The 24,444-nt window shown below is 39.2% G+C and overlaps 1 long non-coding RNA gene across 12 annotated transcripts in view; it reads right to left on the reverse strand.

Moving 5' to 3' along the window:
- Positions 1-24,444, reverse strand: part of LOC127490509 (uncharacterized) — a 604,070-nt gene that overhangs the window by 202,224 nt on the left and 377,402 nt on the right. Inside the window, exon 5 of one of the 12 annotated variants that reach the window (XR_011381446.1) lies at positions 5,698-5,774. The exons of the other annotated variants lie outside the window; for them this stretch is intronic. This is a non-coding gene — a long non-coding RNA (uncharacterized lncRNA). The remainder of the gene's footprint in view (positions 1-5,697; positions 5,775-24,444) is intronic. 12 annotated transcript variants of the gene reach the window in all.

Here is a 24,444-nt window from a genome sequence, read left to right on the forward strand (position 1 = left end):
ATAATAATTCCAAACTAGTCTACACAAGATGTATCATGATATAAGATACAATATTTGGTGTTATTCTCCCTAAAAGTCCAGCCATGAGAAATAGCTACAGAACCAAGGAAACAGTGCTAACATCAGGTCAATGGGTTCTTTCAGGTTTCTATTCCAGTATTTAAGAGTTGCAAATGTCTCCACTCCATCCTAGCCAGGAAAAAGCTGAGCAAACCAAGAAATCAACAATTCTTATTCACACACACACACACACACACACACACACAAACAGGTTACAGGGCAAAATGATGCCCCCATAATTGGAGACAGACAGATGGAAACAGAGAATCTGAAGTTACCAGAGCAGAAACCTCCTCAGAAGCCAGTGCCAGAAAGGGGAAATCTGAACTCTAATCAATGAACTGCTGGATGCTCAGTATGAATAACTCTGAGAGTCTAAATTACAGGGAGATTCAGTCACATGGACAGCCTGGACACTTTGTGAATTTTAAATTCCAGGAGTTCCACCAGGTCCACACAGCATGTATTAGGGGGAAAAAATCTCTTCATGCTCCCAACAGGGAAGAAAGGAAAGCCTCATTATGAAATATGCCAGAACATTCAGCTGTTCTTGACACAACCTTCTCTTAGAAGATCTGTTTTGCCAGAGTTAACCTACCTGGGGAAAGAGAAATACAACCCTAGCACCTTCCAGCCCAGCTGAAGGAGGTGGGGAGACTGCAATGCATAGATACAATCCACTGTCCAGGGTCACAGGCTTAATTATAGATCTACAGAAGGCCTCCCTACTTCCTACATGTTACAACTACAATACTAAAGTCTATTTACAACAGTTCTTTTCCCCAGTACATCACAACCTCCATGCAACAAGACAAAATGTTACAAGGCATACTAAAAGGCACACACACATACAAAGCAACAAGAGAACAAGAGTCAAATATAGAAAAAATATTATAATTATCAAGCCAGGACTTTTTAAAACTACAATTCATATGCTAAAGCTTTAGTGAGCAAAGTAGACACCAAACAAAGATACTGTTAGCAAAGAGATGGAAATCATAAATAGCATCAGAAACAAATGCTAGAACTAAGTAAAAAAAATAGACTGTATCATTGAAGTCTCTGATGGCTCATTAGTAGATTAGACAAAACTGAAGACAAGCACTCCACCAAAGGACTGTTGGAACTCAGAATATAGTTTGGTGAAGTAGTAGGATAAAAACCAACACACAAAAATCAATAGTGTTTGAATATACAGACAATGCCATGGCCAAGAAAGAACTTGTAAGATACATCCCATTCACAATGGCTACAAAAAAATTAAATACCTTGTAATAAATTTTACCAAGGTGAAAGAGCTCTACAATGAAACTGTAAAATATTAAATTAAATTAAATTAAATATTAAAGAAAGAAATAGAAGAAGACACCAAAATCAGAAAAACCTTCCATGTTTGTGGATTGGAAGAATTAATGTCATCAAATGTTCATAATACCAAAAGCAATTTATAGATTCAGCATGATCTAATGCAAAGTACCAATGGCATTCTTCTCAGCTATAGAAAAAAGATGCTAAAATTCATATGGAAACACACAAACTCCAAATAACTAAAGCAATCTTAAGCAATAAAACCAAAGAAAGAGGCATCACAATATCAGATTTCAAAACATACCACAAGACAGTTCTAATCAAAACAGCCTGATACGGACACAAAAATAGACATGTAGACCATTGGAACAGAACAGAAACTCCAGAAATCAATCCATGCATCTACAACCAACTAATCTTCAACAAAGAAGCTGAAATCAATCCCTGGATAAAGGACCATCTGTTCAACAAATGTGCTGGGAAAACTGGACCTCCACATGCAGAAGTATGAAACAAGAACCTTACCTTACATCTTAACCTTACCTTACCTTAAATCAACTCAAAATGAATCAAGCATCTACATCTATACCCTGATACCATCAAATTACTAGAGAAGAACATAGGGGAAACTCTGCAAGACATTGGCATAGGCAACAACTTCTTGGAAAGCAATAAAAGCAAAAATAGACAAATGGGATTACATCAATCTGAGAAGCTTCTGCACTGCAAAGGAAACACTCAACGAAGTAGAGAGGCAACCAACAGAATGGAAGAAAATTTTTGAAAACTATGAAACTGATAAAGAGTTAATATCCAGAATCTATAAAGAGGTCAAGAAACTCAACAACAACAAAACAAACAATCCAGTTAAGGAATGGGCAAAAGACTTGAACAGGCATTTTTCAAAAGAGGAAATTCAAATGGTCAAGAGACCCATGCAAAAATACTCAGGCTCACTAGCCATCAAAGAAGTGCAAATCAAAAGGCACAGTGAGGTTTCACCTCACCCCAGTCAGAATGGCTATCATACAGAAATTGACAAACAACAAATGCTGACAAGGATGTGGGGAATAAGGTATCCTAATTCACTGTTGGTAAGAATGTAAACAGCCATTGTGGAAGACAGTACAGAGAATACCCAGAAACCTGAAAATAGATCTAACATATGACCCAGCCACCCTACTTCTGGGAATTTACCCAAGGAAAATGAAACCAGCACATAAAAGAGCTAATTGTATCCCCCATATTTATTTCAGCACAACTCACAATAGCTAAGATATGGAATCAACACAGATGTCCATCAACTGATGACTGGATAAAGAAAAGGTGGCATATATACACTATGAAATACTACTGAGATGTAAAAAAGAGAAATCCTGTCTTTTGCAACAAAATAGATGCAACTACAAACAATTATAGTGAAATAAGCCAGTCCTCAAAAGACAAATACCATGTTTCCCCTGATCAGTAGTAACTAATAGGGTGCAAAAAAAATATGTATAAGAGCAAAACTGACATATTGAGACTTGATTATTGTTTATAATCTTTGTACTGTTGAGGAATAGTGTTTTTTGCTTCTTACTATTTGTTTAATTATTTACTTGGTAGAGAGTTAAGCTTATGATTATAAAATAAACTGAAATTATTTCATTGTAAAAATTAAAATAAGAAGAAAGGATGTGGGAGGGAAGATGGGTGCATGGACGAGAAGGAAGTTGGGGTGCAGAGTATCACCATGCTCCTAGATCTGTATGTATTAAATAAATAAAATTTATCCACCCTCTGTGAATTAACAAAATGCTTGAATTTGATGACATGATAGAAGAAACTTTCCAAATTGACAAACAAAGAGAACCAAGACACTAAAAAACTAAAACTACCAAAACTATGGGGCAACCACAAAATGTTTGAAATATGTATAATGGTAATATCCAAAGCAGAGGAAAGAGAGAAAAGAATAGAAGCAATGGCTAAAACAATAATGACAGAATTTCCCCCAAATTCATGTCAGACATGAAGATACAGATTCAGGAATCTCATAGACTATCTAGTAGAATAAATGCCAAATGCACTACTGAGGAACACCATAATCAAACTTCACAAAGTCAAAGATATGGAAAAAGACCTGAAGAAAAGCCAAATGAAAATAAGACCTTACCTATTGTTATGGTTTGGATGTGTCCTCTCCAAAATTCAAGTGTTGAAGCTTAATGGTCAATGTGGTAGTATTAAGAGATGGGCCATTAGGACATGATTCAGTTATGAGAGTCCCCCTCTTGTTAACAGGACTCAGGTTCTTACAGGAGAGACTTCAAGAATGGGTGTTTGGAGCAGCAGTTAAGTCACTGCTTTTGACATCCACAACAAAGATCCGGGGTTCAATTCCTGGCTCTGCTTCTAATCCACCTTCTTGTTAATGTGCACCCTCAGAAGCAACTGGTGATTGCTCAGGTAGCTGAGTCTCTGCCACCCATGCTGGAGATGCAGATTGAGTACCAGGTTCCTGGCTTCAGCCTGAGCTGGGCCAGGCTATTAAGGGCATGTGGGGAGTAAACCAACAGAGGAAAGATCTCAGTCTCTGTCTGGCTCTCTGTCCCTATTTCTGTCCGCTTTATTCTTCTAGGTAGATAAATATGTAACAATTAAGAAGTTTCATGCAGCATTTAGTCTGTTGTTTATGTCCATGCCGCACGTGAGGACATGACATTTTCCTCTCCAGGAGATGCAGCAGTAAGGCACGACCTTGGAAGCAGAAAGAGCCTACAGCAGATATCCACCAACTGGTGTCTTGATTTTACACTTCTTATCCTCTAGAACTATCAGAAATAAATTTATAATATTTATAAATTTACAATATTTATAAAGTAGTCCATGGTTCCTTGTTATAGAAACACAAATAGGCTTAAGAAAGGTAGAAAAGCAAAGATAAAAATTACATTCAAATTCTACTCATAAACCATGCAAACAAGAAGAGTAGAGAGAAATATTCAAAGTATTGACAGAAAAAAAAATCCAACCTAGGATTTTCTACCCTGAAAAATTACCTTTAAAAAGTGAAGAATACAGCCAGCACCACGGCTCAATAGGCTAATCCTCCACCTGCAGCACTGGTACACCAGGTTCTAGTCCCGGTCGGGGTTCCCTGCTGTGGCCCGGGATTGCAGTGGAGGATGGCCCAAGTGTTTGGGCCCTGCACCCACATGGGAGACCAGGAGAAGCACCTGGCTCCTGGCTTCGGATCAGTATGGTACACCAGCCACAGCAGCCACTGGGGGGTGAACCAACAGAAAAGGAAGACCTTTTTCTCTGTCTCTCTCTCTCTCACTGTCCACTCTGCCTGTCAAAAAATAAATAAATAAATAAGATCTCCATCTCTCCCTCTCTCTCTCTCTCTCTCTGTAACTTTGCCTTAAAAAAAAAGTGAAGAAGACATAAAGACTTTCTCAAACAAAAAAGGAGAGAAATGTGCCCAGTAGGACTGTCAACAACAAAAAAAAATGTTTAAAAATTCTTCAGAGAGAGGGAAAACGATATAAATGAGTTCAGATATACATAGAGGAAGGAGAGGCACTGGACAGTGAATGAGTAAAGGTAAAGCATAATTCTTTTCTTAATTTATCAGATAACAGTTTATTCAAAATAATAGCAGAAACCTATTTGCTTATGTATGCATGCATATGCTTATAAATAAGTGAAATGAATGGCAGCAATGATATAAAAATTTCAAATATTCTGATCTTCTGTATATAAAGAGAATCGAAAATGAATCCTCATGTGAATGGAAGGGGAGAGGGAGTGGGAAAGGGGAGGGATGCGGGTGGGAGGGACGTTATGGGAAGGAAGCCATTGTAATCCATAAGCCGTACTTTGGAAATTTATATTCATTAAATAAAAGTTAAAAAAAATATTCTGTTGCTACAGGGTACTTCAAAAGCTTTATTATCCAAATTCATTTATGATGCCAGCATTATTTCCTTGATACTTAAACCAAAAAAAGGACACAATTCAAAAAAAAAAAAAAAGAAAGAAAAAGAAGTTACAAGCCAATGTTTTTGATAAACAACATATATTTTAAAATACTTAAAAAAGTGCCAGCAAGTTGAATCCAACAGTATATTTAAAAGATCATACATATTGATCAACTGAGATTCATCCCAGAGAAGCAAGCATAGATCCACAGAGGTTAAGCTATAAATTGATACAAAATATCAAGAGAATGAAAGACAAAATCAGATGCTCATTTTAATTGATGTAGGAAAAGCATTTGGTAAAATTCAATTTCACTTCATGATAAAAATTCTAAACAAATTAGGAATAAAAGGAATATACCTGAGCATAATAAGCTTCACATGTAACAGGGACCATCATATTGAATGTGGAAAAGCTGGAGGCTTTCTCGCAAAGATCTGAAATAAGACAATGAATCCCACTTTTACCACTTTTATTCAACATAGTACTGGATGTCCTAGCTAATTAGGCAAGAGAAAGAAACAAAAGGCATAACAATTGGAAAGAAAGCAGTCAGATTTTCACTGTTTGCAGATGATGTGATCTTATATATAGAATTCCAGACTCCAACAAAAAACTGATAGAGCCAACGAATTCAGTGAAGTTTCTCGATATAAAGTCAATGTACAAAAATTGGTAACATTGTTATACACCAATAGTGAATCATGTGAAAAAGAAATCAAGAAAGTAATCTTAATTCCAACCACTGTAAAAAAAAAAAAGTAAAATATCTGAGAATAAATTTAACCAAAGATGAAGAACTCCACTAAAAGACTATTGGAACTCATAGAAGAGTATAGTAAAGTAGCAGGATATAAAACAATACACAAAAATCAATAGCCTTTGTATATAGACAATGCCACAGCTGAGAAAGAACTTCTAACATTAATCCCATTCACAATAGCGACAAAAAAATGAAATACCTTAGAATAAAATTATGTCAAAGATCTCTACAAGGAGAATTACAAAACTTAAATAAATAGGATACAAAAAATGGAAAAATCTTCCGTGTTCATGGATTAGAAGAATCAATATCATCAAAATGTCCATTCCTCCAAAAGCAATTTACAGATTCATACCAATCAAAATACCAAAGACATTCTTCTCAGATCTGGAAAAAATGATGCTGAAATTCATATGGAGCACAAGAGACCTCGAATACCTAAAGCAATCTTGTACAACAACAACAAAGTCAGAGGCATCACAATACCAGATTTCAAGATATACTACAGGGCAATTATAATCAAAACAGCCTGGTGCTGGTACAAAAACAGATGGATAGACCAATGGAACACAATAGAAACACCAGAAGTCAATCCAAACATCTACAACCAATTCCTGGAGCAAGGACAGTCTATTCAACAAATGATGTGGGGAAAACTGGATTTCCACATGTAGAAGAATGAAGCAAGACCTGTACTTTCCACCTAACACAAAAATCCACTCAACATGGATTAAAGATCTAAATCTATGACCTGACACCATCAAGTTATTAGAGAACATCAGAGAAACCCTGCAAGATATTGACACAGGAAAAGACTTATTGGAAAAGACCCCAAAGTCACAGCCAAAAATAACAACTGGGATTACAGCAAATTGAGAAGTTTCTGTACTACAAAAGAAACAGGCTGGCGCCATGGCTCACTAGGCTAATCCTCTGCCTGTGGCACCGGCACCCTGGGTTCTAGTTCCGGTCAGGGTGCTGGATTCTGTCCCAGTTGCCCCTCTTCCAGTCCAGCTCTCTGCTGTGGCCCAGGAGTGCAGTGGAGGATGGAGTCTCTGCTTTTTAAAAATTAAATATTTTATAATGTATATTATAAAAATGCATAGATTTCAATACTTTTGCAATAAACTAAACATTTTAATTCACTTTTTCATGAATGTTTTTGAGGCACCTTCATAAGGTAGTTATACCGCCTCTAAAGTGATATAGTGTTGTTGGAAAGCAGAATTTTCTTAGCTATCAAAATGTATTGCAAACTTAACAATCTATAAAAAGCCTTTTTGAAAAATATATAAGGATATTGTAATAAAAAGAAAATGGAATGGCGGAGCCAAGATGGCGGAATAGTGAGGGCGCGCACCGATAGTCCGGGAAAATTTAGTTTAATAAAAGGGGAGTTACGGTAGCCTCAGAAAAAAGAACCAGGAAAATATTGCAGACGAAACTCTTCTGGATCCAGTGGGCATAAATCGGAGGACCTACTGGGAGAACAAGGTCGCCCACCGCGCGCGAAAGCCTAGCCGCAGGACCGAGCCGCGAGACCGAGCCGCGGAAGCCGAGCCGCAGAAGCCGAGCCGCAGAAGCCGAGCCGCGGGACTGAGCTGCGCAAGCTGCAGGGTCTGCGCGCAAGTGCTCAAAGGGGAGTGCAACAGCGGGGAGACTTGGGACGTCAAGGGCTCTGAGTCCACACATCGGCACTGGAAGGGGAGCAGACCTGCGTGGAGAGCGTGGGAGCCCACAGTTCGGGACACCAGCGGCAGACTCAACACACCAGCGCTGGAACGCAAGGTGAGCCGAACCTCAATAACCTGAGACACCGGCAGGCAAGCGGAGAGAGGAGACTAGAGGGAACGACCCCCGGGGGGGGGACTTCACCAAGCTAACTGGAAGAGAGAGAGAGGGGAAAAAAAAAAGGTCATTGGTATGGACACGGGTTTCTCTCTCTCCGCTCACCTCTCAAGGGCGAGCAAGACAAAGAGCAGGCGCCATCTTGGACATACGTCATAAGCAGAGCGACCTCAGGTCTGCACCGGCCCTGAGCCTAGCAGAAAAACCTGACTATGGGCGGGGCGAATTAACAGGAGATTAGGACCTAGTAAATTTGTGGTGCTACTGAACTGAGACTGTGAAAAAAGAGACGGTGGGGGAGAGAACTCACGGAATTCACGTGAGCACTCTCCAGAGACGCTACAATTCCGTAACTTTGGCAACCCAGTGGGAGACTGAAGGAGAATTTGAGCCCACTCCGAGGGCCGAACAGATTCCCTGTGTGGTCCTTGGGAAAGAGCTTCCGATCTCTGGCTCCTGTGGGTATATCATTTGCCTGCTAACTACCTCCAACTTCGTTCAGCTGTGCAGAATAACTTCCCTTTTGAATCAAAAAAAAAAAGAGAGAGAGAGAGAGAGAGAGGTTTACCACGCCCAACCTGGGAGTGTCACCTTTGGCACACCAAACAGAGCTCTCATGCCACACCCATCTCAAGCCCTAAGACTCCATCAAAAACAGATAGTCCACTTAATCTAGAGTCATAGTATAACAAGAAAAAGCACCACAGTGAAGAAACCAAATATCTCCAATATGACAAATAACAAACGCAAAAACCAAGGTAATAAAAACAAGGAAGTCACCATGAAGCCCTCAAATGAAAAAGACACCCCAATTCAAGATTATGAGGATGATGACATAGAAGAAATGCAAGAAGCAGATCTCAAAAAATTGATAAGAACATTAAGAAGTTCTCAAAAACAAATTCTTGAACTACAGAAATCCTTAATGGACAAGATAGAAAATCTCTCTCGTGAAAATGAAATATTAAGGAGGAATCAAAATGAAACGAAACAACTAGTACAACAGGAAACTGGGATAGTGACTGAAGTGAAGAATTCAATAGATCAAATGAAAAACACAATAGAGAGCCTTACAAACAGAATGGGAGAAGCAGAAGAGAGAATATCAGACTTAGAAGACAGAGAACAGGAAAGGATACAGTCAGACCAAAGAAAAGACGAGGAAATTAGGAATCTAAAACATATTGTCGGGAATCTTCAGGATACTATTAAAAAACCCAACATTCGGGTTCTAGGAGTTCCTGAAGGCATGGAGAGGGAGAAAGGATTAGAAGGCCTTTTTAGTGAGATATTAGCAGAAAATTTCCCAGGTTTGGAGAAAGACAGAGAAATCCTAGTACAGGAAGCTCACAGAACCCCTAATAAACACGACCAAAAGAGATCCTCACCACGACACGTTGTAATTAAACTCTCCACAGTGAAACATAAAGAAAAGATCCTAAAATGTGCCAGAGAGAAACGTCAGATTACTCTCAGAGGATCTCCAATCAGACTCACAGCTGACTTCTCATCAGAAACTCTAAAAGCTAGGAGGGAATGGCGAGATATAGCCCAGGTACTAAGAGAGAACAACTGCCAGCCCAGAATATTATATCCTGCAAAGCTATCATTTGTGAATGAAGGTGAAATAAAGACTTTTCATTGCAAACAGAAATTGAAAGAATTTGTTGCCACTCGTCCAGCCCTGCAACAGATGCTTAAAGATGTGTTGCACACAGAAACACAGAAACACGGTCATCAATATGAAAGAAGGTAAAGGAAGGAAACCAAGGAAGGAAACCTCACAGCAAAAGATCACAGGGAATTCAAAGCATATATTAGAACTTATCTTTGGCAAATGGCAGGGCAAAGTTACCACTTATCATTAGTCACTTTGAACGTGAATGGCCTGAATTGTCCAGTTAAAAGACACCGATTGGCTGATTGGGTTAAGGAACAAAACCCATCTATTTGCTGCTTACAAGAAACACATCTTTCCAACAAAGATCCATACAGACTGAAAGTGAAAGGCTGGAAAAAGATATACCATGCCAACAGAAATGAAAAAAGAGCGGGCGTAGCCATCTTAATATCGGACAACATAAACTTTACCACAAAAATTGTTAAGAGAGACAAAGAGGGACACTATATCATGATTAAGGGATCAATTCAACAGGAAGATATAACAATTATCAATGTATATGCACCTAACTACAGGGCACCAGTTTATCTAAAAGATTTATTAACGGACTTAAAGGGAGACTTAGACCCCAATACAATAGTACTGGGGGACTTCAATACCCCACTCTCAGAAATAGACAGATCAATAGGACAGAAGATCAACAAGGATACAGTAGATTTAAACGACACTATAGCCCAAATGGATCTAACAGATATATACAGAACTTTCAATCCTACAGCTAAAGATTTTACATTCTTCTCAGCAGTACATGGAAGCTTCTCTAGGATTGACCACATACTAGGCCATAAAGCAAGTCTCAGCAAATTCAAAAGAATTAGAATCATACCAAGCAGCTTCTCAGACCATAAAGGAATGAAGTTGGAAATTAGCAACTCAGGAATCCCTAGAGCATACGCAAACACATGGAGATTGAACAACATGCTCCTGAATGAACAATGGGTCATAGAAGAAATCAAAAGAGAAATCAAAAACTTTCTGGAAGTAAATGAGGATAACAGCACAACATACCAAAACTTATGGGACACAGCAAAAGCAGTGTTAAGAGGAAAGTTTATATCAATAGGTGCCTACATCAAGAAATTGGAAAGACACCAAATAGATGAGCTTTCAATTCACCTCAAGGATCTAGAAAACCTACAGCAAATCAGACCCAAATCTAGTAGGAGAAGAGAAATAATTAAAATCAGAGAAGAAATCAACAGGATTGAATCAAGGAAAACATTACAAAAAATCAGCCAAACGAAGAGCTGGTTTTTTGAAAAAATAAACAAAATTGACACCCCATTGGCCCAACTAACTAAAAAAAGAAAAGACCCAAATCAATAAAATCAGAGATGAAAAAGGAAACGTAACAACAGACACCACAGAAATAAAAAGAATCATCAGAAATTACTACAAGGACTTGTATGCCAGCAAACAGGGAAACCTATCAGAAATGGATAGATTCCTGGACACATGCAACCTGCCTAAATTGAACCAGGAAGACATCGAAAACCTAAACAGACCCATAACTGAGACAGAAATTGAAACAGTAATAAAGGCCCTCCCAACAAAGAAAAGCCCAGGACCAGATGGATTCACTGCTGAATTCTACCAGACGTTTAAAGAAGAACTAACTCCAATTCTTCTCAAACTATTCAGAACAATCGAAGAAGAGGGAGTCCTCCCAAATTCTTTCTATGAAGCCAGCATCACCTTAATTCCTAAGCCGGAAAAAGATGCAGCACTGAAAGAGAATTACAGACCAATATCCCTGATGAACATAGATGCAAAAATCCTCAATAAAATTCTGGCCAATAGAATGCAACAACACATGAGAAAGATCATCCACCCAGACCAAGTGGGATTTATCCCTGGTATGCAGGGATGGTTTAATGTGCGCAAGACAATCAATGTGATACACCACATTAACAGACTGCAGAAGAAAAACCATATGATTATCTCAATAGATGCCGAGAAAGCATTTGATAAAATACAACACCCGTTCATGATGAAAACTCTAAGCAAACTGGGTTTGGAAGGAACATTCCTCAATACAATCAAAGCAATCTATGAAAAACCCACAGCCAACATCCTATTGAATGGGGAAAAGTTGGAAGCATTTCCACTGAGATCTGGAACCAGACAGGGATGCCCACTCTCACCACTGCTATTCAATATAGTTCTGGAGGTTCTAGCCAGAGCTATTAGGCAAGAAAAAGAAATTAAAGGGATACAAATTGGGAAGGAAGAACTCAAACTATCCCTCTTTGCAGATGACATGATTCTGTATTTAGGGGACCCAAAGAACTCTACTAAGAGACTATTGGAACTCATAGAAGAGTTTGGCAAAGTAGCAGGGTATAAAATCAATGCACAAAAATCAACAGCCTTTGTATACACAGACAATGCCATGGCTGAGGAAGAACTTCTAAGATCAATCCCATTCACAATAGCTACAAAAACAATCAAATACCTTGGAATAAACTTAACCAAAGACGTTAAAGATCTCTATGATGAAAATTACAAAACCTTAAAGAAAGAAATAGAAGAGGATACCAAGAAATGGAAAAATCTTCCATGCTCATGGATTGGAAGAATCAATATCATCAAAATGTCCATTCTCCCAAAAGCAATTTACAGATTCAATGCAATACCAATCAAGATACCGAAGACCTTCTTCTCAGATCTGGAAAAAATGGTGCTGAAATTTATATGGAGGCACAAGAGACCTCGAATAGCTAAAGCAATCTTGTACAACAAAAACAAAGCCGGAGGCATCACAATACCAGATTTCAGGACATACTACAGGGCAGTTGTAATCAAAACAGCATGGTACTGGTACAGAAACAGATGGATAGACCAATGGAACAGAATTGAAACACCAGAAATCAACCCAAACATCTACAGCCAACTTATATTTGATCAAGGATCTAAAACTAATTCCTGGAGCAAGGACAGTCTATTCAATAAATGGTGCTGGGAAAATTGGATTTCCATGTGCAGAATCATGAAGCAAGACCCCTACCTTACACCTTCCACAAAAATCCACTCAACCTGGATTAAAGACCTAAATCTACGACCTGACACCATCAAGTTACTAGAGAACATTGGAGAAACCCTTCAAGATATTGGCACAGGCAAAGAATTTCTGGAAAAGACCCGGGAGGCACAGGCAGTCAAAGCCAAAATCAACTATTGGGATTGCATCAAATTGAGAAGTTTCTGTACTGCAAAAGAAACAGTCAGGAGAGTGAAAAGACAACCGACAGAATGGGAAAAAATATTTGCAAACTATGCAACAGACAAAGGGTTAATAACCAGAATCTACAAAGAGATCAAGAAACTCCACAAAAACAAAACCAACAACCCACTTAAGAGATGGGCCAAGGACCTCAATAGACATTTTTCAAAAGAGGAAATCCAAATGGCCAACAGGCACATGAAAAAATGTTCAAGGTCATTAGCAATCAGGGAAATGCAAATCAAAACCACAATGAGGTTTCACCTCACCCCGCTTAGAATGGCTCACATGCAGAAATCTACCAACAACAGATGCTGGCGAGGATGTGGGGAAAAAGGGACACTAACCCACTGTTGGTGGGAATGCAAACTGGTCAAGCCACTATGGAAGTCAGTCTGGAGATTCCTCAGAAACCTGAAGATAACCCTACCGTTCGACCCAGCCATCCCACTCCTTGGAATTTACCCAAAGGAATTTAAATTGGCAAACAAAAAAGAGGTCTGCACCCTAATGTTTATTGCAGCTCAATTCACAATAGCTAAGACCTGGAATCAACCCAAATGCCCATCAACAGTAGACTGGATAAAGAAATTATGGGATATGTACTCTTTAGAATACTATACCGCAGTAAGAAACAACGAAATCCAGTCATTTGCAACAAAATGGAGGAATCTGGAACACATCATGCTGAGTGAAATAAGCCAGTCCCAAAGGGACAAATACCATATGTTCTCCCTGATCGGTGATGACTGACTGAACACCAAGAGGGAAACCTGTTGGAGTGAGGTGGACACTATGGGAAATGGTGGCTTGATCAGCATAGCCCTGACTGTTAATGAACAACTTAATACATTATCCCTCTTAGTAGTTTTTTTATCTGTTCTACTTAATATGACTGGTTTAGATCTGTAATTGATGCACAGTTATTCTTAAGTGTTGAAAATTAACTGAAATGTGATCCCTGTTGAACATGGTGGTGGGAATGGGAGAGGGAAGAGATGTATAATTTGGGACATGCTCAGGCTGACTTGCCCCAAGTGGTGGAGTTGGAAGCATACCAGGGGATTCCAATTCAATCCCATCGAGGTGGCATGTACCAATGCCATCTCACTGTTCCAGGTGATCAGTTTCAGTTCACAGTTGGTCATGGTGAAGGGACTGGGAGTCAAAGGGAGCACATAGACAAGTCTAGTACCTGCTAACGCTAACTGATGGAGTAAATAAAGGGGAGAGTGATCCAACATGGGAAGTGAGATACTCAGCAGACTCATAGAATGGCAGATGTCCTAAATAGCACTCTGGCCTCAGAATCAGCCCTAAAGGCATTCGGAGCTGGCTGAAAAAGCTCATGAGAGTATTTCAGGCATGGAAAGCCAAGACACTCTGGCAAAAGATCTCTGCGAGTGAGATCCCAGTGGAAAGAACAGGTCATCAAAGAAGGAGGTACCTTTCTCTGAAAGGAGGAGAGAACCTCCACTTTGACTATGACCTTGTCTAAACAAGATAAGAGTCGGAGAACTCAGAGGGCTTCCATAGCCTTGGAAACTCATGACTGGAGCATAGGGAGATTACTGATGCCATAGACAGGAGTGTCAATTGGTAAAGTCAACAACAGGAGTCACTGTGCACTTACTCCACATGTAGGATCTCTGTCCTTAATGTGCTGTACATTGAGATTTAATGCTATAACGAGTACTCAAACAATATATTTCACTTTGTGTTTCTATGGGGGTGCAAACTGTTGAAATCCTTACTTAATGCATACTAAACTGATCCTCTGTAAAAAAAAAAAAAAAAAAAAAAAAAAGAAAAAAAAAAGAAATTATCAATTCCCAACTTGACTCTCACTGGGATTAAACATGACAATAGGTCTGCTCTGATTTCATCATCATTTAAAAAAAATCATCTATTATTTTTCACTTTATGTTTCTGTGTGGGAGCAAACTGTTGAAATCCATACTTAATGTATACTAAGCTGATCTTCTGTATATTAAGATAATCGAAAATGAATCTTGATGTGAATGGAAGGGGAGAGGGAGTGGGAAAGGGGAGGGTTGTGGGTGGGAGGGACGGTATGGGGGGAAGCCATTGTAATCCATAAGTCGTACTTTGGAAATTTATATGCATTAAATAAAAGTTTAAAAAAAAAAAAAGAATACTTTGACAGCAAAGTACTAGTTCTGAGAAAGTTTAAAGATGAAGCGATAAAGCCATTATTTAAACCATAAAAAAAAAAAAGAAAATGGAATAAAATAAAATGCCCATTTAGACCAGAAAAGGCAGAAAAAGAGTTGAAGACAAATATAGAACAAAGTACAAAGCAATAGAAAACAATAGCAGGCCAGTGCCGCAGCTCAGTAGGCTAATCCTCTGCCTGCGGCACCAGCACCCCAGGTTCTAGTCCTGGTTGGGGCACTGGATTCTGTCCCGGTTGCTCCTCTTCCAGGCCAGCTCTCTGCTGTGGCCCAGGAGTGCAGTGGAGGATGGCCCAAGTCCTTGAGCCCTGCACCGGCATGGGAGACCAGGAGAAGCACCTGACTCCTGGCTTTGGATCAGCTCAGCGTGCCAGCTGTAGCAGCCATTTGGGGGGTGAACCAACGGAAAGGAAGACCTTTCTCTCTGTCTCTCTCTCTCTCACTGTCTAACTCTGCCTGTCAAAAAAAAAAAAAAGAAAGAAAACAATAGTAAATACAGTAGGTGTTATCCAATTATATCAGCAATCACCTTAAAAGTCAATGATCTTAATATACCAATTAGAAAATAAATTTTGACAAAGTAGACAAAAAACAAAATCCAACCATAAATTGTTTACAAGGAACTCACTTTAAGGATACATATTGATTTTAAAAATGTAAAAGTATAGGGAAAGTTTTATGATACCAACATTAATCAATTTTGAATTGAGTGGACTTGATCCCAGTTATACAAAACTATTTGAATATTTGAAAATTAATTCATGTAATCCATCACATTAGTCAGCCAAAGAAGAAAAATAACATTAACATATTAATAAATGCAGGAAAAGCATTTGGCAAATCTAGCATTCATTCTTAATATTTTAAAAAAGAAAAGATAGTCTCAACAAATTGAGAATAGAAGGGAAGCTCTCCAACTTGATAAAGAACATCTACAAAAAAAATCCCTACATCTAATAACTTAATTGTGAGAAACCTCAAGTTTTCTTGCTAAGAAAAGGAGCAAGTCCACTCTCACATCTCTTTTAAATCTTGTACTGGAAGTCCTAGTTACTGCAATAAGACAACAAAAGAAAATAAAAGGCATACAGATTGAGGAAGAAAAAAAAAACTCTTTGTTCACAGGTGACATGATTATCTATGTTAGAAAATTTAAAAAAATTTTAAAAAAATTTTAAAAAAAATTTAAAAAATTTTTAAAAAAAAATCATCCAACTTTTTTGAATTGTTAATTCAAAAACGTGAATCATTTTCCCTAAATACTAATATTAAACAAGTTGAATTTGAAATTAAAAACATGTTACCATTTATATTAGCACTCAGAAAATGAAACAGATATAAATCTGACAAAACATACATAACATCAATATGAGGAAAACTATGGAACCCTGATGAAGAAGTGAGTGAAGAGGTATTCCATATTAATGGATAAGAACACTGAATACTGTCAAGATGTTCATTCTTCTCAACATGACAGATTCAATGCAATCACAATCAAAATCCCACCCCTTTTGTCATAATAACAAATTATTCTAAAGGTTATACAGAGAGGTAGAAAAATCAGGATAGCCAACCCTGCATTGAAGGAGAATAACAAAGTTGCAGAACTAAAACAACCCACTTTAAAGGCTTACTCCATAGCTACAGTAATAGAGGCAGTGTGGTATGGTAAAAGAATATACAAATCGATCAAGGGAACAAAACAGAGAACCCCAAATCAGATCTACACAAATAAAAACAAATGATGTTTTGCCAAATAGGAAAGGCAACTCAATGGAGCAAAGATACTCTTTTCAACAAATATTGTTATAAAAAATGAACATCCACATGAACAAAAAGAATTTAGGGACTGGTGTTTCTGTGCAGCATTGATTAAGCCACCACACGTGACGCAGCATCCCACATTGAAATGCCAGTTGTTCTGCTTCCAAACCAGCTCCCTGCTAAAGTACCTTAGAAGGTAGCAGAAGATGGTCTAAGTGCTGGGACCACTACCACCCACATGGGAGATGTGGATGGATTTCCAGGATCCTGGCTGAAGCCTGGTCTATACTGGCTTTTGTGGCCATTTGGGGAGGGAACAAGCCTATATAAGATTCTCAATGTCTGTCTGTCTGTCTGTCTGTCTCTCTCTCTCTCTCTGGTACTCTTTCAAAAAACCATCATGTTTTCTCCTATTTGTGGTAGCTTAAAGATACAATATTATAGTTTTAATGATCTGTGATTATTTTTAAATTTATTGTATATGAGTGAAATGGACATGCTTTCATTTGATTGTTGTTTATAGCCCTTGCCTATATTCCTGCTGAACTATGTTCTTGTTACCTTTTACTTATTGAACTCTATCTAGTGGAATATAAGGCCTTTAACTTTAATGTAAATTAAAAATATATTTTCTCATGGCTGAGACATGGTACAGTAGGTTAATCCTCCGCCTGTGCCGCCAGTATCCCATATGGGCGCCAGTTCATGTCCCAGCTGTTCTTCTTCCAATTCAGCTCTCTGCTGTGGCCTGAGAAATAGTAAAAGATGGCCCAAGTGCTTGGGCCCCTGCACACACATGGGAGACCAGGAAGAATCTCCTGGATCCTGGCTTCAGATCAGCACAGCTCCAGCCATTGCGTCCATTCGGCCATTTGGGGAGTGAACCAACAGAAGGAAGACCTTTCTCTCTCTTTCCCTCTGTCTGTAACTCTACCTCTCAAATAAATAAATAAAATCCTTAATAAAAATATAAATATTTTCTCAACAATTAAAAGAAGGAAAGAAAGAAAATAGAGGGTTGAAGGAAGGAAGAAAAAAGAAAGAAGGAAAGTTTATTATATTCTTAGAATTTTATCTATGAATTAGTGAATTTGTTCTCTTTTGATTTATATCAGGTTATAATGAGAATTGATGAGAATTGTGTTTCAGTAATTATCACGCACTTTTTGGAGAATCTCATGTATCAATAAATTATCTTAAAAGAATAGGGACCACTGTTGTGGTATAACAGGTTAAGCTACCTCCTACAATGCCAGCATCTCATATAGGTGCTAATTTGAGTCCCAGCTGTTCCACTTCCAATCCAGCTCCCTGCTAATGTGCCTGGGAAAGCAGCAGAAGATGGCCCAAGTGCTTGGGTCTCTGCAACCATATAGGAGACCCAGATGAAGCCCCTGGTTCCTGACTTAAGCCTGGCTCAGCCTTGGTTATTGTGGCCATTTGAGGAGTAAATCAGCAGACAGAAAATTAACTGTGATTGTGTGTGTGTCTCTCTCTGTAACTCTGCCTTTCAAATAAATAAAAATAAATCCTCATAAAAATAAATACATCTTTATAAAGAAGATAATTTAGATATAGGTTTCATACTCTTCAGAAAAATTAACTCAAAATGGGTCATCAACTAAATATAAAAATACCAAATTATAAAATTCCTAGAAGATATCAAAGAAGAAAACATGGAGAGCCTTGGTAATGGTGATGATTTTTTAGAAACAAAAGCAAAGGCACAGCCTACAAGATAAATGAATGAGAGGCAGGCGCTGTGGTGCAGCGGGTTGGTCCATGCCCTGCGGTGCTGCATCCCATTCAGGAGCCAGTTCTAGTCCCAGCTGCTCCACTTCTCATCCAGTTCCCTGCTGGTGCACCTAGGAAGGCAGCAGAGGATGTCCCAGGTACATAGGTCCCTGCACCCATGTGGGAGGCCCAAAGGAGGCTTCTGGCTCCTGCCTTTGGCCTGCCATGGCCCCAGCCATTGCGGTCATTTGGGGAGTGGGCCAGTCGAGGGAGGATCCCTCCTTCTGTCTCTCCTTCTCTCTCTCTGGTTCTGCCTTTCAAGTAAATAAATAAATCTTGAGGGGGAAAAAAAGGATAAATGAGTGATAAGCTGGGCTTCATTAAAATTTAAAACTTCTGCTTTGTGGAAGACAATGACAAAGAGGATGAGAAGGAAAAACTCCACGCTGGGAGAAAATATTGGTAAAAGGCAAAATTTGATAAATGACTTATCAAAAATATATGAATAACTCCTAAACTCAACAATAAGAAAATCAACAACCAATTTTAAAATGAGCAAATACCTGAACAAACACCTCATCAAAGAGATATTACAAATGGCAAATAAACATACAATAAGATGTTCAACATCATGTCACCAGGGCATTGCAAATTAAAACAATAAGGAGATGCCACATGTACCTAACACAAAGGTCAAAATCCTAAACACTTGACAACATCAAACACGGCTAAGGATGCGAAGCAACAGAAATTTGCTGGTAGAAATACAAAATAGCACAGCCACTTTGGAAGACACGTGGGCACTTTCCTCTAAAACTAAACAGACATTTAGTTTATGGTTCAATAATCACATTTCTTGGAATTTACCCAAAGAAGTTTATGTCCACACAAAGATCTCCACATGAGCATTTATAGCAGCTTTACTTATTACTAAAACTAAGAAGCTACCAAGATGTTCTTCAATAGTTGAATGGATGAACAAACTGTGCTATAGCCAGATAGTGGAATATTATTCAACAATAAAAAGAAATGAGCTATCAAGCCACGAAAAGACTTGGAGGAAACTTAAATGTATTTTGCTAAATGAAAGAAGCCAGTCTGAAAAAGCTACATTTTGATGATTCCAATTCTATGCCATTCTAGAAAAGGCAAAACCGTGGTGGGAGTAAACGGATTGGTAGGTTCCGAGGGTTTGGGAGGAGGCCTGGAGGGACAAACTGGTAGAGGACCTGAGATGCTGAGGACAGTGAAACTATTCCGTATAGTACTGTTGTGGTAAACACATGACACTGTGCATTTGTCAGACCCCTGGAACTTAACTCAGACAGTAAACCTTAATGTAAACAATGGGATTTTGGTAATAACGATGTACTGATGTAGGTTCATCAATGTTAGCAAATGCACCACTGTGGTTTGGGAGGTTGATCCTGAGGGAGGCCGCATGTGTGCAGCACATGGGAAATAGGGGCACTCTGTATCTTTCAATCTCACTGTGAACATAAAATTCATGTAAGAAATAAAGTTTATTAATTAAAAGAAAAAAAGTGCTGAGTTTGAATGTCGGCGCTGGTACATACTTACTCGCTAAATTTCCTTGAGTTAGTCAACTTATTTACGCCTTGTAAATGGCTGGGACAAGTGGTATTTACTTCCCAGTCTTGCCAAGAGACTCCAGTGAAAGCTTTGGGTGTGAGAACATTTTGTAAAATGCTACATACCCGTTTCTCTGGCTTCCTACAGAAGCATCCAAACAGTTTCTCATCATTTTCCACTGAGCAAGCGTTGGTGGTTGCAGATGTGGAAATACCTCATCCTTTTACGATCTTAAAGAAATTAGCGTGAGCTCCAAGAAAAATCCCAAACAAAAGCTGGCAAAACTTTGTTGGATGCCAAGGAAGCAGCTGGCACCATAAACTCTGTGAGAGCTTTGCTGGCACACCTCCCTTGTGTGTTGCCAAATGTGCATGGTGGGGAGACCTGGCATTGCATTAGGGAAATACACAAGGAAAAGAGGAGAGGTCATCCTATCACCTATCTTTGGCCAGTAACAAGAGGACACCTTTGGGAAATACCCCATTCAGAACCCAACCAGGTGAAGGTGCAATTCCAGGTTGTATACCCTGGGGGGACGGAAAGCATGGCCCAGACCCTCCAAAATGAAGCCTGCAGGTAACATAGTATTGTCTTGATTTCAAGAATGTTGTCAACTACCATCATTGTCTATTTCTTTAACCACCTGGAAGGAAACCCGATCTTCAATGCCCTCTTAAACTTGGTTTGCTTGCTCAATTGTTTGACATCTGCCTGGCTATCTTGTAGGGCATTTGCCAATCAACTTTCGATGAGCCTTAACATATTTCCATTCTGAAGACACAGATAATAATTGTCCCTGACATAAGGTGAACATTGTCAAATGAAACAAAGGGACTGTGACTGTATGTTCCTGTCACTCAGCACACCTTGTACCATTTCATCTGCCTTTATATATAGCATATTTAGGATAGCTCAAAAATTTCATATTACAAAAAAGAACAGCTTTGCCTTCTTGTAAAAGTAGCACACAATTAAGACAGGAAAGCAACTCCAAATTGTCTTTGAGGGCTCTCTTCACATCCCCTCTTCCACATTCAGAGAGGCACTGGCCATTCATCCTGGGCAGGAAAACAGGTGTTCTCCCAGGCAACCCTTCTCTTGGATCTGGCCCAAGGCCTGACCCAAACCTGGGACCTGCCCCCACCTCAGGCTCTCTTGCTCGGCATGAGACACTTGATTGACAGGAGAATACAGGCAAGAAAGAAGCTTTACTTTTCTCTTATACTTTTTCAAATGAAGTCTTCCAGGGAAGATCAGACCTGTGCCTGCCTATACAGAGCAACTTCAAAAAGTTCATGGGAAAATGAAGGAAACTATACGTTTATTTTGGTGCAAAACTTTCTGAAATCCAACCTTCAAAAAATGTTTATTATGCAGAAATGATGCATGATTTTGAAAAATGTTTTGTAACAAAATTACCTTTTAATTCCATCATTCCATGAAATTTTTGAAGTCCTCACATATGAGGGCAGGGCATGCGCAGAATGGAAGTCACTGGGAAGTGACATTCCTGAGCTTGGCCTGGGTGTGCAGTAACAACCATGGAAAGCCACTTCATCTTAATTTCTAGCTGGGCCTCGAAGTCTGGACTTCACCATTTATAAACTGATGCCCAGAGACATTCTCTTTGTTGTCATATTACCACAGAATGGAAAGCACTTCATTTAAAATTTGAAACAATGTGTATTTTAAATTTTTTGTCTATGTATTAGCATTATGCTCTTGTTTAAGAGCATGCAACCACATGCAAGTGGTGTATCTTCCACCAAGACGCTAGGCTGGCATTTCCTATTTTAGGTTTTGTTGGAGAAACAGAAGCAGAATGCTGTCTTTCATTCCTGGATCCCTTCGCCCCCACAGTAGCCATGTGATGACACCTTTGAATACAGAGCAGAAGAGCTTAGTATATAACTCTGAGGATTCTCACTGATTTATAGGTTCTTGTAAAAAATATCCCCTGCCCAAAACATAAAGTTCTACTGATTCACTGACAGCTAACAAAGCACTGGGATATCAGTTAGATGTTAGACGGCTAATCCCAGATAGGAAAAAAAAAAGAGCAAAAGAAAGGGAGAGATGGGGAAAAAATGAAAGGGGAAGAAGGAAAAAGTAAGAAGGGAGGGTGGGTTGCTTTAATCAGTATGGATCTCCAAGCATGTCAGCTGACTAGTTTTCTAACTGGATCAGGTTTCTTTAAATTCAACAGATAATTATGGAGCATGTATTGTATGCAAGGCACCCCAGTGGAAAAATCAGTAACAATGTACTGTCCTCAAACTTTTTAAAAAATAAAATTTAATTTAAAATAAAACCGACAACAAGCCACACAAATGTATTGACAAAAGTCTTCATATTATTTGTGCCTGATATAGGATGTTCTTATATGGTAGCAAATAAGCCACCACAGAATTAAAGTTCACAAAAATACAATCTATCTATACCATTTTAAAATCCTATTTAGAAAAAAAAATGAATGCAAAGGATTAGGGCAGGGAGTATACCTAACTGCCAGTCTAACTACCTGTCATATTTCTCCCCACCTGGCCATAAATCATCTTCGGCATCATATTCCTTAAAGCCATTTTATTACTCTGGCCTCAGGAGACAGCAGCAATTAGCCAAGTTTATGCCCGTCCTAAAGAGGGGTCTCACTGGCAGCAAAGGGCTTTAGATGTTTCCTGCTTCTACCATCCTCTCCCCTGTCTAAGCCACCTCATCTCTCAGCTATACAATTGCCACAGCATTATAGCTGCTCTTACTTTGCCTCTTTAAATTCATTTCCCATGGTACCCAGAATGGCATTTTCAATATGTAAGTCAGATCATGCCATTCACCCTAGTAATACCCTCTAAACTGTGAATTGACAATAAAATCCAGAGTTCTCACCATGACATCAAAGCCTGCATGTAATTGACCCCAACGATTTCTCCAACTGCATCCACACCTCTCCTCCCCACCTCCACACTCTTTTTGTCCCTGTGTATGCCAAATTTTTCCATGATAGCATCCCTTGTCCATGTTATTCCATCTTTCCTAGCTCCCCCTCTTCCTTGGCAAATTCCTTCTCTTCCTTCCAGGCTGTTTCAATGACATCTCTATCTAGAGTCCTTCCCTGAACATCTAGCCTAAGTTAAGCCCTGCCCTCCTTATCTCTTCATTCTCTGTGCCCTCTCCTTGTGTATTTTCATCAGAGCATTTGTGATTCCTCAAGTTTGTTTTTCTTGGAGAGGGCCCTTCAACAAGCAGGGAAAGGAATCAAAGAGGTAAGGAGACGATAAAGAACATGGGAAGGAGGACTTACCATGCATCTGTGCTACTGGATTATAAAATGCTAGACTCGTAGCTCTAAAAAGTAGTGGTAGAAAATACATCTGCAGGTTGGCGCCACAGCTCAATAGGCTAATCCTCCACCTTGCAGCGCAGGCACACCAGGTTCTAGTCCCAGTCAGGGCGCCGGATTCTGTCCCAGTTGCCCCTCTTCCAGGCCAGCTCTCTGCTGTGGCCCAGGAGTGCAGTGGAGGATGGCCCAAGTGCTTGGGCCCTGCAACCCATGGGAGACCAGGAGAAGCACTTGGCTCCTGCCTTCGGATCAGTGAGGCACGCCAGCTGCGGTGGCCATTGGAGGGTGAACCAATGGCAAAAGGAAGACCTTTCTCTCTGTCTCTCTCTCTCTCCCTCTCTCACTGTCCACTCTGCCTGTCAAAAAAAAAATACATCTGCATTCGTGATGCTAGGTCCCTAGACTGTTGCACCATCACATTTACTAAATAGATTATCAGAGGTTGAATCAGTAATAAAGACTAACCCAACTAAGAAAAGCCTAGGATTGGATAGATTCACTGCTGAATTCTACCAGATTTTTAGAAAAGAACTAATTCCAATTTTTCTCAAGCTATTCAAAATAATTAAAATGGGGGGAGGAATCCCCCCAAATTCCTTTTACAAGGCCAGCATTGCCTTAATTTCTAAACCTGAAAAAATACAATAGAGAAAGAGAACTATAGACCAATATCCCTGATGAACATAGGTGCAAAAATCCTCAACTAAATATAAGCTTATAAAATCCAACAACACATCAGAAAGATCATGCACCAGACCAAGCAGGATTTATCCCAGGTATGCAGGGTTAGTTCAGCATTCACAAATCAATAAATGTGATACATCACATTAACAAACTAAAAAATGAAAACCATATGATTATTTCAATAGATGCAGAGAAATCAGTTGATAAAATACAACATCCTTTCATGATGAAAACCTTAAGCAAATTAGGTATACAAGGAACATTCCTCAACACAATCAAGGC

This window comes from Oryctolagus cuniculus, chromosome 1, assembly GCF_964237555.1.
Source record: "Oryctolagus cuniculus chromosome 1, mOryCun1.1, whole genome shotgun sequence".
Taxonomy (NCBI): Eukaryota; Metazoa; Chordata; class Mammalia; order Lagomorpha; family Leporidae; genus Oryctolagus; species Oryctolagus cuniculus.